Source organism: Silene latifolia, chromosome X (assembly GCF_048544455.1).
Source record: "Silene latifolia isolate original U9 population chromosome X, ASM4854445v1, whole genome shotgun sequence".
Classification (NCBI taxonomy): domain Eukaryota; kingdom Viridiplantae; phylum Streptophyta; class Magnoliopsida; order Caryophyllales; family Caryophyllaceae; genus Silene; species Silene latifolia.
In genome coordinates, this window is record NC_133537.1 from 283,772,051 (window position 1) to 283,777,490 (window position 5,440).

Below are 5,440 nucleotides of genomic sequence, written 5' to 3' on the forward strand. Positions count from 1 at the left end.
GTACGGAGTAGTATTATTAGTAGCTTAAACCTCATAAATCAATATATTAACGGTTTTATAATTTGAAGTTTTATTTAATTTGCTTGCTCTCCAATTCAAGCTGATCTTGAACTCACCTAAGCTAATATACACTGTAGTTCTATATTAGCAACCATCTAATAAGGGAACTCGAGGAGGAAAGGGCTGGTGCATTGAAAAACAACGAGTATGGTCGTGGGGGTTGGGATAAGAAGACGTACCCTATCTCCCGAAATCTGCCTAAAGTAATCTATAGGCTTCCAGCTGAGGGTGATGATCCTAAACCTGATGACCGCATCAAAAGAACAATCACGTTTGAGCTGCCAAGTGATTTATTGAGTAATGAACAAATTGAAAGCAAATATAACGATGTAAGTCGTTTACTCTTTACCCTTTACATTATTAATAACATTCTAAATTGTTGTTACCATCGTGCTGAAATTAGTGGCCATCTGTTGTGGAGATGTATGTATATATGTTTGTAGTATCTTAAGTAGATCAGTTTGTGTTAAAATTGTAGTTTTGTATTGTTTGTGACCATTCTTCATGGTTTCGTGACCTTTTTTTATTAGAATTATATATTGTGACCATTCTGCTTGGCTTTTGATTAATCGCACAAGATTTATGTTTCAGAAATGTGTTTGTGACCGTTCTGGTTTAGTTTGTGACTGTGACCATTTTTTCATTGAGATCAGAATGAAATGTGCTATTATGCTGTAATGTTAGACTGGTGGTATTGTGGGGCATCTTGTTAAAGCTGAATGCAAGTTATTTTCTCGAGTTGTAAATCTTTCGAGTTTACTTGGGGGCTGGGTTGGGCTGTAATTTTAGCTTTTTAACAGGTGAAAGCAGCATGTGCTTTCACGGGTGTGCCAATTACCTTAGTTGAGTGAGATCAGAATGTGACCAACAATTTCCCATTGTAATTGATATATGACCATTTAATATGTAATAGACAATTGTAATTGATATCCGCTGTTGGCATACTAACATATTAAGAATATTGTTTGTAACCTCTCTAATTTTATCGTGACCATTTATTTTTTGATTGTGACCGTTCTTCTGAACCTAGTCGTTTTTAGCATACTAACTCATTTTTATAAAGTATAGTAATTGTTTGTTCATGTTATTCTCTTTTATAGCCCCGTTTGGTGAATTGGATGATGACAAAGCGGGATTTGGAACTTGTGTCAAGGTTACATGAGATTAGAACTAAAGAAGTGGAAAAGCAAGCTAATGTCACCCCGATTGATGAAGAGGAGGTTCGTGAGGAGATTGAAGGAGAGTTTACACAAGCGTTGAAGGATCCAAACTTCTTGGCACAATTTCTAGATATGGGTAAAAGGATTGATAAGATAGCGGAAATGAAGTTGGTTGAGGCACCCTCCTTTGACCTTGGTATCGATTCAATTGGTACTAATGATACCAACTGCCCGGGACCTTCACAAAAGAAGAGTGTGCATTGTCCTAAGTGACCACGAGATTCAAACAAAAGCGTGTATGTAAGAAGATGCACAAGGTTGGCAACGAAGAAAGGAGTTGAGGGGGCCGTTGTAGAGGATGATTGCGTAAAGGATAAGTAGCAGATTGGTGATGTTGTTGGAAAAACATTGTTATTTTATTTTGGATTTGGTAGATGATTAAAAACTGTTGTTGTTTTCTAGTTGAAATTTTCGTTTAAATTGCAAATATCTACGAATTGAACACATCTTATTTCAGTAATTTATTTCAAGTGAATTGAACACATTTTCTCTTTACTGTGTTCCACAGTCGCATTGTGCATATAATTCATAACTGGTCACATTATAATCTTTTGTGGCTATATATCTTTTGTGGTCACATTATAATATTAATTGGTCAAATTATAATCTTAACTGGTCACATTACAAAAGTCATTTACTTTGTGGCTATATATCTGCTATTTGTAGCCATATATCTACTATTTGTAAGTTGTTACTAACAACAAATCTTGACACTAATTTGTAACCTCTATAGATCAGATCGTGACTTTTTTTTGTGGGATAATTCTTCTGAAATTAGTGGCTATTAGTGCCCGATGTCTACATTTTTCTGTTTATGTAGCTTATTAAGATTAAATTGTGACCAGATTTAGGAACATTTGTTGAAGAGTAGTTTATAAATGTTTGTGAACATTCTTTTATACTTAGTGACCACTTTTAAACTATTTGTATTTTTTAAATGAATTAGTTATTTTATTTTGTAGCCGTATATCTACTATTTGTAACCATGTATCTGCTATTTATAGCTTGTTACTAGCAACATATCATAAAACAAATTGTAACGAAATATCGGAACATGTAGTAGAAAAAATAATTTTGCGACAATTTAATTAGAAAAACAATGTATAAATATTCGGTGAGTAAAACAAAAATGCTACGTTCAAAAATTAAAGCAAAACAAAAATGCATTGTACCAACTACCGCAAAGTAAAAACTTATTTCGCTTATAAGAGCCTAGGAATGGGAGTGTGAGGCAGTTCGACCTCATTTGTTTTAGCGGAACGGTTTGACTTTCATTTTTGTATCCCGCTTTTCTTCCTTTGTTTACACCCCTTCGTAATTGCTCGTTTAGGATCAAGTATCGTAGGACCAGTGTGTGGAGCACTATTTGTTGGACACTCTGACGCTCTTCTACTATTGAAAAAAGTTTGGACCTCTTCTAGAGCTCTTGAGTAAGCATGGTCCAATAACGACTTCGCTTCGGGTACACTCTGACATTTTGTTATCAGATTGTTGAACATGGTAAGCGATTGACGCCGCCAATTAACGGCCTCATTAATGCCACTTCTACGCCTATCATTAGGAAGAAGTCTGTCCCACACTTCTTTCTTGGCAAACTTAGTCCACCTCCTTGAAATGTATTGTTCGGAAATTTCGGAAACAGATCGGAGGTATAAGATGCGGATGGAGTGGAAGCATAGCATTCCGCATTCCCGAAATTTACGACACGTGCACTCAATAAGCAAGTTAGAATAATCAAAGGTGACATGGTGTGGATTTTCATCACTACCCGATGGATACACAAGGTATGACTTAATATGATCTTCAGTCGTACATTCTATGGCCCTTGTACCGATTGCGATACCGAATTCCTTCTCTATTGCCCTGAATAATTTCAGTGTATAAACTTGGGATGCATGATCTAATAAGTCCACCATAGGAAACACAGATGTGGGCTTGGCACGGATATTATTAAATTCATTTCGTTCCTCTTCCGACCTCCATCTTCTAACTGTTGACTCAAATATGTGAAAGAATTCGGTAAGTGAAGTAGTCTTAGTTGCTTGGAACCCCAAAGCGTGGTTGGTGCTTTCACTCCGTTGCAACGATAATATAGCTGCTGAAAAGTATCCCTTATTAAATGCGGTGCACCATTTTTCCCTTAAAGTATATAGACGATCAAACCAATCACTATCTTGTAGTCCGTAATCTGATATCATTTTCCTCCATGTATCTTCGAATTCCGCCTCGCTATAACAACTATTAAGACATTTGTTGAATACGGTCTGGAATGATCGATTATGCTTCAGTGAACCATAGCGTGAAACAACATTCTGTTGGATATGCCATTGACATAACCTATGCCTTGAAGTTGGATAAACCTAGCAATTGACTGATAACAGTCAATCAGGAGGTAACTATTAATAACATAAATATAGAATGTGTCCATTTTACTATGAATATGTGACCATGTAAGTACATAAAGTAACCGTACTATAACAGGTTAAACTAATGAAAACATCAGCCACTATTTTAGCTTGTATGGTCACAAACAACACAAAATAAGGGAATTCTATAGTAGTTATTCAAAACCTACACATAGCTTAAAATTGGTCACATTTTGATCTTAATAAGATACAAAAGAAAGGATTTAATTCATAACCAAAAATGGCCACTAATGTCATCAGAATGGTCACAAACAACAGAAATAACACAAAGACGGTCCCGTATCAATATTTGATTACAAAATATGCACATTTTGAGTTATACGTAGCCATTTTCCAAATATTATGTAACTATTTATAACTTACTTATGAGGGTAACACTTTTGCGTGGGAATATGCACCTGTTTACAGCTAAATATTAAATTGTAACCATTTACGTAAGAATATGTGACCAGTTAAGTGTTATTTACCTCTTTGATGGCATTTGTCATAGCAAGGTCTTGATCAGTAAAAATAGTTACAGGACGGACATCTTCTCCCATTGATTCATTGAAGGCATTAAACAACCACTCAAATGATTCATCTTGTTCATTCGATATGAATGCAAACCCGAACATAATGTTCGACTAATGGTTATTAATCCCAATTAGCGGACCGCAAATCAAGTTATATTTATTTGCACGGTAAGTGGTGTCAAAGATAAGCACATCATGATACAATAAGTAATCCTCCTTCATCATCGAGTCCCGCCAGAAAACATGGCACAATCTTCCGTCGGCACCAAATTTCAAACGGTAGAAGAAACCTGGGTCTTCAGATTGACATTTGGTCAACAATTCGACCAAGGTTGATGCATCACCGCCTTCAATAGTACGCATCTTAAGCCTATTAACGTAATTGATATGGTCTCTCTTTGTATGTCCAACAAACTCCTCGCCTCCAGAAATAGCAGCTAAAACACGATATTGGACAGATGGTCGAACCAAGGCATCGGTCATCATTTCAATCACCTCACCCTCTTCAGCGGTTATTTCCCTCTCTGACCTGTGGTTATGTTGCCATTGAGGGGGCGTTAAGCTATGGTTATGATCAAGGTTATGGTTTAATATTTTCCAAAGGCCTTTCTCGTTGAGTTGTGTCCGAATGGAAGCCTTGTAAACAGATCTGGTGATGTTGACTTTCTTCGTTTGGGTACCTGACGAAGAGGGTGTCCCATCAGAATTCAATGATCGGCCATTACCGTGCTCACCCTGACAGTTACAGACAAAATATCTCTCATACTCGACATTCTTTTCGATACGACGAGTGCCTTTTCTGGTACCAAAACCAGTTGCTGCGGTATGTCTGTTGTACAGAGTGAGTAAGTATTCCCACTTTGTAGCCTTCAATCCGACGAGAGAACCAGAGGCATCAAAATCTGAAAAATTGCTGACAAAAGAAAATGATGAACGATTGAAATTAGGCGAAAGAACATTGATCATACATGAATTTTGGATGATAAATTGAACAAGGGTCCATACCAACCGCATAAACAATTGACGAGCAGACCAATTTCACGCATCAAATATGTGAGCAAACACATTTCACGCATCAAATAATAGATGAGCAAACCAATTTTTGGATGATAAATTGAGCCAGGCTTAATATGCGTGCAAGGACGGAATTGATGAGTTATGATTACATGGATGAAACGCAAGCACGGAATTGATAAATTGAACAAAACAACGTTCATTCAAA

General features: G+C 36.6%; 1 pseudogene; it reads right to left on the reverse strand.

Annotated features, from left to right (window-relative positions):
• Positions 1-2,551: 2,551 nt before the first annotated feature.
• Positions 2,552-4,919, reverse strand: LOC141620218 (protein FAR1-RELATED SEQUENCE 5-like; annotated as a pseudogene).
• Between the last annotated feature and the right edge of the window lie 521 nt (positions 4,920-5,440).